Source organism: Heliangelus exortis, chromosome 4 (assembly GCF_036169615.1).
Source record: "Heliangelus exortis chromosome 4, bHelExo1.hap1, whole genome shotgun sequence".
Classification (NCBI taxonomy): domain Eukaryota; kingdom Metazoa; phylum Chordata; class Aves; order Apodiformes; family Trochilidae; genus Heliangelus; species Heliangelus exortis.
Window position 1 is genome coordinate 2,247,401 of NC_092425.1, and position 10,973 is coordinate 2,258,373.

General features: G+C 42.9%; 1 long non-coding RNA gene across 1 annotated transcript; it reads left to right on the forward strand.

The window, feature by feature from the left end:
- Nucleotides 1-1,302: 1,302 nt before the first annotated feature.
- On the forward strand, nucleotides 1,303-9,991 carry LOC139795682 (uncharacterized). Its single transcript, XR_011725644.1, has 3 exons — nucleotides 1,303-1,406; nucleotides 7,496-7,682; nucleotides 9,751-9,991. It is a non-coding gene; the product is annotated as an uncharacterized lncRNA (long non-coding RNA).
- Nucleotides 9,992-10,973: the final 982 nt, after the last annotated feature.

A 10,973-nucleotide genomic window follows, 5' to 3' on the forward strand; every position in this document is an offset into this window, starting at 1 on the left:
CCCAGCCCATGGCACTGAGTGCCACATCCAGGCTCTTTTGAAATAGCTCCAGGGATGGAGAATCCACCCCTTCCCTGGGCAGCCCATTCCAATGGCTGAGCACCCTCTCCAGAAAGAAATTCTTTCTCATGTCCAACCTAAACCTCCCCTGGCACAACTTGAGACCTCTTGTGCCCTCTTGTCTTGCTGAGAGTTGCCTGGGAAAAGAGCCCAACCCCCCCCTGGCTCCAACCTCCTTTCAGGGAGTTGTAGAGAGTGATGAGGTCTCCCCTGAGCCTCCTCTTCTCCAGCCTCAACACCCCCAGCTCCCTCAGCCTCACCTCACAGGATCTTCCCAAGCCTCCCCTCCTTCCTCGTTCAATTAAGAGTGATCGAGGCAGCTCTGATTTCTCAGTTCAGTCCTCTCCTCAAAGCAGATGAGGAAGCTTGGGCTACCAGCAGCCCAGCTTTGGCTTTGTAGGCTGAGCTCAACCATCTCCATCTAGCCCTCAGCCCAGAGGAACTCTGGCCATAACAACACAGGTTACTTGAATTTTTCCTTGTGTTTCAGTACCCAGTGACTGACTTTCTTTGTTACATCTGACATGTCTCCTCTAGCAGGTTTTGTGACCACCCAGGAGTTCTGTGCCAGGCACACAAGCTGCTTTTTTTAGGGCTGCTTTGTGTCCCTGGAGCATCATGGAGCAGAATCAGTGGGCCAGAGGATTCTGACAAACAGGTTTTGGTTTTCCAAACACAGACAGCTTAGGACTCTTGGGGTCCTCACTCAGTAGGTTTGGGGTAGCCACTTGGGAGCTGGTTCCACTCACAGCTCCTTGGGTTGCAGCTCACTCCATTGGATGTCCTCCTTTTGAGGACTGACTGCCCAGCTTGAGCTGAGAAGAGCTTATACTGACTGACCTATAAATGAGAAGGAAGTTGTCCTTAGATGTGCACCTTAGGGTTGTTTTTTTTATGGGAAACCTCTATCTGATGTCACAGCAGTATAAACTAAGAATAACTGCATCAGTGCCAATGGTATTTCGTGGCAAAGCAGGTGTTGGGAGGCCACTGAATGACCTCTTAGGAAAAGGAAGCATGATTTCAAGAGGTGATGAACCCATTTTAGATGCTGCAACACCAAAGGCTTAATTTTGTATTTTCTGCCATTTACATAATGGCTGAGAGCTTTCGGAAGGTACTTTGAAAACATATCTCAGTAATTAAGTGATTAACTAAGATTATTTGGTTCAAATATCCATGATTCATTTGTTTACCTGTATTTGTAATTATACATTTCAGTTTTGATGAGAGTGGGGACAAGATGCAATAATGGAACATCACCTAAGAGCCTGGCAATAGAAGTCTCTTCCCAAGATAACTCAGATCAGCTCTGGAACTGGTGTCTGAAAAATCCCAAATCAAAGGTATGCAGTTTCTGAATGCCTCCTATCATTAGACAATTGCAGCAAAAGAGAACTCCATTGGGCAGATTTTCCTAAAGGATGTGGTGATTGAACTTTTGAAAATACCAGCCATTTAGAGAATATTTCAGGGGTTTTTAAATTACTTTGGTAAATGGATTAGTTATAAATAATAAATACCTGGAAATCAGTAGAGACTTCCAGTTGCATCACAAAAATGTCATAAAGGTAGTACTGGAAATTTCAGCTACTTTAACCTAGCCTTGGGCACAGAAGAGTCCAATTCTGATCATTTGCAGGATAAGCAATCAAATTCAGGGTAAGGAGGCTTTAGCCAAGGTGTTACTCTGGATTTACACCTTTGCAGATAGGATTGGATGCTATCTCCTCATCTGTGCCTCCTCTGAGAATAGAATTAATTTTGAATTCTGGTATCATCTGCTTGCTTGTGCACTTATTTGCTAACTGTCTGACTGAGTGAGCTATTCTGGGTCAGTATGATTTAGGCATCCTTTATTAGAGAGTTTCCAACTCAGTACATTTTTTAATCAAGATTAAATTGAAGTCAGGTTCCAGGTACATATAAATATAATATATACTAGTGAATACCTTGCAAATCCCTAAGTCTAATTTTGAACATAGCTGTAATAGCACAAAAAAATATGAAGGTTCTTTTATTTTATAGAGAAGTGTTTAAGCATTGCCACCTCCTAAAGGCAACTTAAGACCTATTTTCATATTTAAAAAAATCACATTAGCTAAAAGCTTGTTAAGAAATAAATAGTCCAGAGGATAATTGAGACTTAGCTGGCTTAAACATTAATGAATCAAAATCATATGCCAGATCATTAATTAATTCTACAAATTATAATGTTGCCCTTACTGGCAAATACCATGATAACTGATACCAAGGAGCCAATTAAACTCTACAGTTTTCCTTTGTACTAAATGTCTCTTGCCAAAAATACAGTGGTTTTTTTGGTTCATCACATGCAGCATCTATCTTTTTAAAACTTTAGGAGGATTCTTAATTTTAAAAAACATTTCCATTTCCTTAACATGCTATTTATAGCAAGTGCCTATCATAGACTATAAGGATATTTCCATCAGTGCTGAAACCCAGGGAAAGTAAAATGTAGTGAAAGTGACAGGAAAGTCAATTCAACAGTTCCAAACCTTGCAAAAATTCACACCCCTTCAAATCAGCCTCTTTGGCAAAGGACAGAGTAATAGACAGGTCTTGCAATGTGGCCTGAAGTGCAACTGTCTCAGGCTCTGCCAGCCCAACGTGGAAAAGGAATTAGAGGAGAAGCAAGAAAGGCAGAGGAGAAGCTCAGCTGGACATCTCTGGCCACCACCTCTCATCCCACAACACAGAAACATCAATAAATTTAGAAGGTGGCAAGCTTTAAAAACTCTTCTAAGGAACAGAAATCCAAACTGCTCTAGACAGAACCTTATGAGGAGAGAAAGGCTCAACAATGATGATGTAAGGAGGTGATGTAACACCAATCTAGCCAGAATAAAACTGTAGGGCCAAAATGACAGGAGTCTTTGCACCTTTCTCTGAAAATTCCCAGGATTTTGTCTGGTGTGGTGTATCTTTTTCTCTTTTCCCATCATGTGATAAATGCCAGATTTGTCTAGGATCTAGAGCATGCAGGTTCTTCTAGAGCACATCTAAAAGGTTTTAACTAAAATGTTTAACTGTGGTCCTTAACTATGTTTTAATGGTCCTGGAGACCAAACAAAAGCCAGTGCACTGCAGGACTTGTGTGATAGTTTGCTCACTAAGTAAGTGGTAGATGTAATTTCCTCTACCTGAGATTAAGTGATCTTAAAGGATCCAGCAAAGAGTGTCTAGTCTGATGCCCATTAGATCAAACTTGTGTAAAAATGTCCCATTTTTCCCTCCATATTTGTTGGTATTTTCATTCCACTCCTTCCTCTTCTCAACTGAAAATAAAAATTTTTAGATCTGGATGGTGGGGTTTCTTTTTTCCCCTAGGAATGCCACCAAGATATTCTCAAATAAAAATATTCTTGCTGTTTCCCAGTGACCAAAGGCAGCTCTTTTCAGTAGGAGGCAGAAACTCATGAATTACCATGAGGTGTGTTTCAGCTGAAGAACAGAAAGGTGCCACCTTCTTTCAGTCCACCATCAATCAGTGGCAGACAAATCTTCTTTGGCAAAACAAATGCATAATGCAGATGAGAGAGTGCTAGCACCATGCCAAGAGTCTGTCTTGATGGCTTCATCTACATGCTGAATAGGTGAATTCTTGATTATTTATCACCCTTTGGGATGCCTGAACTACCTAAAGATCCTGACCTTTGCCATGCATTAAAAATGAAACTGGCAATAGGCAACACTGTGGATAATAATGCATTCTGATGTACCTATGTTATCTCCCCCTCTGCTGAATTCATGGCCCTTTTCTCTGTCTGGAGATGACAGATAATACCAAAGCTGTTTCAACTTCTGGCCTTCTGCCAGAATTAGAACATCTAAAAATAGACAGACCAGTGATTATGATCTTCCTCTGAAGCTGCTGTCTTGAGCACAAGTCCAGAAGGAGCTGACAGCAGCCAGCACTGGGTGCCTAGGAAGCATGAGAACAGGACAGGCATTCAGGGATGCTCCCTCCAAGGACTTTTCCAGCCAGCAACTGTTTGCAGCTCACCAACTTACTGAGATGTTTAATAGTCCTTGGAAACTTTTTCTTGTATGAATTTGTCTGGTCATTTTTTTTTTTTTTTTTTTTAACTGTATATTGAGTAAAAAATACAGCCAGTGTAGGTCACTCTCCTAGTGATCAGGCTCCCCTGCTAGACTGGTGGAAAGATGACAATTTTTTTGTAATGACTCAGAGGTGGAAAGGGCTCTTGTTACACGGTTGGATGGCCAAGTTTATGGTGAAATAGCTGCTATAATTCTGCTGGGATTTCATATTATCATTAATGATTTGCAAGGGCACTTGAAGCCTGCAATGCTATCCCTTAAAAGGATTTAAAATCTAAACACATTAAAATCTCTCTGTTTGCTCTGCGTGGCTTAAGTTCCTATTTTTTCCACTGTGGCCCAAATTCTTTTGACACTCTGAAGTCTGTCACTTTTGGGAATTAGTAATGCCACCATCATCAAGGAAAAATACAAACCCAAACCAGGAACTTTAACAACTGTGTTGTCAAAGCAGGTAGTGTTTGGCTACTGTAGAAGGACCTTCTGCCTGAAACCCTCTTGCTCTTTAGCTTTTGTTTTCATCTTTTTCCATCCATGGAAGTTGATTCTTTGCAGTAATGAAAATTAGACAAATCCTATGCAGCAAACTAATTTTATTCCAGATGGATTTGTTTCTAGTTATTTTTTTTTTCCTTTTCAAAAGGAGCCCAATGGCAGATCATGGTTATGGCACTTTGGGGAGAAGGAAACAAACCAAATTTTCATCAGTTGTCACAGAAAAAGAAGAAGACAGCAAAATATGCTCAGGTGACTTTTTAGATGAACAATTTGGGGAATATTATTAATCATAGTAGATATAATGTGGGGTTTTTTTTTGTTTGTTTTTCTGTTTTTTGCTTGCTTGCTTGTTTATGAAGCCATCCTAGAAGGTGTGACACAGTGGGGGAAATTCTTCCCTTAGGGAAGTTAATGGGAAAAAATTCAGCATTTGCAACAGGGCCAGGATTTTTCTGACTGTGTATTATCCTGTTCCTATTCTTCCTTCTCTGCCTCCTCTCCAGTACACACAGAGCAGACAAAGAACAGCGCCTCTGTTATTTCAGTTCTCTTTTCAAAGGAAAGAGACTGACTGGATTCCCTATTACCAGGTCACTTAATTGCTTGGTGGTCATAAAGGATCACGATTTTTATTGTTCCATTTAATTAGACATAGTCAAGAATAAAACAGTTTGAATTTTCTCATCATGCAATCTATGCCTTGGATAAAAGATAAAAGCTTATTTCAACAGGAAACCATGGCTTGAGTCACATCTGGAAAAACCCTAGCACCTCAAGTCACTGAAATTAAGCTTTTTTTGTGTGTGTGGTCAAATGCAAAACTTGTCCTGATTTGTGTAAGAGCTGAGAAGTGGTATCAGTTGTTTTTTAGCTATGTTGGATTTGGGCAAAGAGGTTAAGCTCAGAGTATAAAGAGGGCCTGGGAAAATTGAAATATAGATTATGTTAATTGATTGTGACTAAAGATGAAAGCTGTCTCAGGATCTACCATTTCTTTAGGTTGCTGCAGAACCTTATGGCTTCAGCAGAGACTGTAACTACTGTACAGCAGAAATTCTGCTATTTAAAAGCTCATTCCTGGGAGGCAGGGGGAGGAGAATATCTTGCTTTTTCACAGATCTAGAGCTGACTGAGAGCTTGCCCATACTGGTGCAGAAGGATGCCAACCTCAGTAGCAGTTTACCTTTTTTCTTAAGAGCACAGAGAAACCTCATGAAGTTCAGTATCTGGCAATTTGGAAGAGGAAGGAATTCTGTAGCCTTTGTCTGGTAAAACTTCTGACCCTTCTGTGGATATGTGTGTGATGCCTAAAAGCAAAAAAGGTAGAGCAGAAAGTCACTGAAATGGAATGCTTTCCTGCTTCAGTTAAATGAAAATAATTAATTGCTGGTGGGGGCTCAGAAGCTGCATGCCCAGTTAAGAGATTCAGTGATTCTACACTTTGCCAAAGTAGCTGTTTATCAAAAGCTCTTCTGCAGCAGCCAGAATGTGTTAATTTTTCTACAGGTGGTGGAGCTGATGGTATGAAGTCCACCTAGATTTCTCCTTTGCTGAACGCCAGCATTTTTCCCAATGAATACACTGAAGTTTTATCAGCATAATGCTTTTTAATTTATTCTGGAGGTTGGTGTATGTTATTTAGAAAGAGGTTTAAATTGTACAGATAAGAACCAGGGCATGAAATTTTCTCTAGGTATTATGTCTGTATTACATACTGTAACTGTGGCCCAGTCTCCCAACAAACCAGACTGAAAAAGCCTGGGACAACCAAGGTGTTGACCCTTCCTCTTTCCATTTCTTCCCTCTTCTTCCCTTCCTGTTTCTTTTCAATACCCACAGTAGATGCTCCTTTGAAGCCAGGAGGCCACTTCTTCATCACTCTGCATTTCTGGCAAAATACCTGACACTGGCTCTGCCTGTGTTCCTTTCCCCTCAAAACTGTTCCCTTCCCAATGGCACTCTGAGCTTGCCCATCCTACTACCTCAAAACCCACTTGCCCCAAAAACTACTTGCCCATCCCACTACTGCATTTGAAAATACTCTGCCAGACATGGCCTGCTCATGTGTTTAAGGTGCTAGTATACCTCTAGCTCTTCAGCAAGTTCAGGATAGTCAAAATAGATCCACCCAAGCTAGTGGAGGTGCTCCAGTTCACCCCAAATGTAGATCTGATCCATCTTTTCTCACCTGATTCTTTAGCCAGTCCCTTTGCTTTTCCCAACTTCCTTTCTCATCTACATTTACCAGTATTTTGAGTTTTTATACAGTCTGTTCAAAATGCATCTCCAGTATCAGGCACTTCATTTTCTAAGCCTCCATTGTGCCCAGAGAGTTTGTAAAACATCAGTTTTTCACTTCAGTTCCCAACCCATATGTTTTCAAGTAGCACTGGGGAAACATTTTTTAAAGGACAGACTCCAGAGATGTCTTCTAATATCATCAGCAATGATAATCAAAAGCTGCTTCTGCAGAAGCCTGCAGGATGATCAGTCTCTCAAAAGGAAATTCAGCAGCTTTTTGAGCAGTAACATTTATTCTCCACGCTTCCACCTCAAGCTATTGTTCACCCCATCATTCACCTTAAGGTTGTGACACCCTGGACAGCTCTGTTTCCATATGCACTTCCTAGTTCAGTGTCAGGAGGGACCCTTAATCCAGGGTCAGAACCCCTCATGGCTTTCTAAGGGAAATGTAACTCAAATGCTAAGAACAGTTCATCATAGTTCAGAGGTGGTGCAAGTTATACTTCATTTACTAGTGCAAAAGGTTGTTTTGTTGTTTGTTTGTGGGGTTTTTTTCTCATCAAAATGTTCTGCTTTCTTTTCTTCTTCCTCTTCTTCAGTTCCTCAGGCTACATCTTCAGTATTTACCACCCTTTGGGATGGAAGCAGTTCAGCATTTCCTGGGCCATCATCAGGGTGTATCTGGCTGTGGAGTCCAGCAGAGCCCCACTGACTCCTGCAAGAGGGTGGTAGGTCCTTTTCTGCAAAACTGGAGATGATCATTGCCTGCCTTGGCTTGTGCTTCCTCTTCTCAGGTAACCCCTTGAGCTTAATTTATTGTTAATTAAAAAAACCTTAAAATCAACTACTTTGGCCCTGGGGAGACATAACAGCAACCTTCCAGTATCTGAAGGGCCCTACAGGAAGGATGGAGAGGGACTGTTTGCAAGGTCCTGGAGTGATAGGATGATGGCTAATGGATTTAAATGAGAGAAAATGAGATTTAGATCAGATGTTAGGAGGAAAAAATTTACCATGAGGGTGGTGGAACAATTGAACTGGTTGCCCAGGGAGGTCTCATCCCTGGAGATATTCAAGGTGAGGCTTGAGGAGGCTCTGAGCAACCTGATCTGGTTGAGGGTGTCCCTGCTGACTGCAGGGGGGTTGGACTGGGTAATCTTTAGAGCTCCCTCTCAACCCAAATTATTCTAGGATTCTACTTTCTTTCTGCAGGGGTGAAAATGTGAGCCTGGCCAGGCTTGCTCTCCTTAAACTTTCAGCAGAGGGGCTTGTGGTTGTCTTTAGCACCTCCCCAAGAGGGCCATGAGAGAAGAGAAGAGGGGATGTGACTGCAGCTTGGGCTGTGGCAAGAGAAATTGAAATGTAAATTCTGCACCCCTGCAATAAATTTCCCAGCAGCCTAATTTTCCTAGGAATGATGCCTTGGGCAGAGCCTGCGTGGCCCAGGAAGGAGCGGGTTTTAAATTTTTTAGAATTCCCTTAATCTGCTTTATCAGCCTCTTCTCCCTACAGTGCTGCTGCTCCCTGAGAGATTTAAAGCTGCAGTGGCTTCCTCAAGGCCTCTTCCTGATTATTGTGTTTATTCTCATCCAGTCAAGACAGAGAAACATTAGCATGTGATTTACAGCGTGGGACCAATGGCTGAGAGCAGCACTCAATATTTGAAATTCAGGGAGGATTGGCTTGCAGCAAAGTGGTCAGGATCAATCTAGAGATAAAAAGGAGGGCCCTACCTTTTCAGAAGGCAGGAGAGATGCATTGTTGAGCTCTGTCAGTCTTAGCTTGTCAAGTAAGATGCTGTGTGCATTGCTCCTAGGAGCCAATGCATGTGATGGCACTCACACAGTGTTAATACATGCCCCTCAGTTGGCTTTAATTTCTTTCTTCTGTGTGGGGTGTTTTTTTTTTCCTTTTTATCTTTTTTTTTTCTTGCAACCATCCACTTCTCATGTTTCAGGTCTTTGTATGTATCTGTCAAGCAGGCAGTGGATTCAGAGCAGGTTTTCATGCCAAGGCATTCCTTTACCTAATGAAAACAAGTGAATAAAACATAAGAGAAGTACCTTCAAATTAAAAATAGACAAGAAAAACCCTGAAGAAAGCCAATATCTGAAGGAAAACATTTTTGTCTGAGAAAAATGCCTATTGAATGGATGAATACCTATTTATTTCTTCTAATTTACGTATGCACTTACATTTAAACCCTGATTAAATAAGGAAAGGGGCCCATGTGTGGCATATGGGAAATATATATGCATATGTGAAGAGTCAAGAAAATCTAGATAAACTTCTGATGGCATGACATATTCATGCAGAGTAGTCACTTTTCAAAACTAAAATTCTCTCCCAAAGGGCCCCCAGTTTGTATTATTAATGACATTTTTTCCTAGCTTGCATTACTGTTTCCATCTGAAGGGAAAAAAACCAAAAACCCAAAAAAACAGAAGAAACTTTTCTCAAGTTTTAAAGGACAAAACCATCTCAGAGCCACAAACATCAAATGTTTTTTTGCTCAGCCCTTGGAATGGGTTCCAGCCACGCTGCTTTGTGAGGGGATGGCTTGAAATCCTGTGCCAGGGGGCTCAAAGACAAGGTTACAGCCAAGTGCCAAACCTGGGGAAAAAAAAAAAGGCATGGAAAAGGCTCTTCACTGTGGCACACTGCAACAGCAGCCCCACACAATGGGGACCCATCCATCCTCCAGGACACCAGTCCCATTTCCCAGGAGCTTTGGAGAAGGGAATATGTTTGGACCCTGACTGAAGCCATGGGGTAAAGCTGCCTGCTTGGAGCTAATTCCAGGCTATACGGAAGAGTTGTGAGGAGCTGGGCCATTGGAGTGGTTTCAATCTGTCCCTCCAGGTTTCTGCTGGCTGCTTTGGGGCTTTGGATGCCATATCCTAAACGTCTGCCACCCAGGAGCTGTCCCTCTTCTGTGTGACACTCACATCCTGTGACTGGAGTGTCAGGCTTCTTGCTGCCACCACTGAGGAGGAGGAGGGGACGGAGGAGGAACCAGGAGAAATCTGTCCCTGCCATAATGAGTGCCTGCAGTTCAGACCAGATTGGGCTGTTCAGATGTTTTATTCCTCCTTTTCATCTCCTTTGTGGAGGCTCAAGCAGTACCAGGACACAAAGATCTCCTTTTAGGGCTTCAAACTCATTAAAGATCCACCGGGTCTGCTGTGCGGGGAGGCGGATGGGGAAGCTTTTTTTTGATGTGTCTCTGTTATCTCTGTGCTGCTTTTTGCAGGTGTGGGGTCACCTGGTGGAGGGTCCCCATGGGAAGCAGGGTTCAGAGAGCCAGGCCAGGCTGCTGTGCAGGGAATCCACCCTGGTGACAAGTGTCTGGTTGTAGAGCAGTCCCCAGTGTCTCATTGTACAAGGTGGCACAGGCGGTGCCCCCACAATGAGGCACAGAAAGCACAGGCAGGTGTTGGCTCTGCTGCTGGGAAGTCATTTACAGAACTGCTTTTAGGGCTGGGCAGTAGCTGCCACCAGCTGTGCTCCATATGGCCACTGATATTTGCCTGCTGTTCCGTGGCTGGGGATGAGATCTATGGTACCCAAAGGCCCTGGGAATTTTTTGGAATCATAGCATTGTCAGGGTTGGAAGGGATCCTCAAGCTCATCCAGTTCCAACCCCCTGCATGGGCAGGGACACCTCCCTCCAGCCCAGGGTGCTCAGAGCCCCATCCAGCCTGGCCTTTAACACTTCCAGGGATGGGGCTTCCACCACCTCTCTGGGCAACCTGTGCCAGGCTCTCACCACCCTCATGGTGAAGAACTTCTTCCTAATTTCCAATCTAAATCTCCCCTCCTCTAGTTTGAATCCATTGCCCCTAGTCCTACCACTACCTGACATCTTAAAAAGTCCCTCACCACCTGCTCTGTTTGTTTTGTTTTGCTTAGTGTCCAGCTGGATGGAAATCAAAGCTTTCTTTGTCACCTTACTCCATTCTCATGACTTGAAAAAGGGACCTGGAGCTACCACTGCCTGTGCCTTCCCATGCCAGCTCTTCTTGCTCTTCCCACAGTGAGTGCCATCTACTCACTGACCAGCAATGAGAGGTTTTAATACTGGT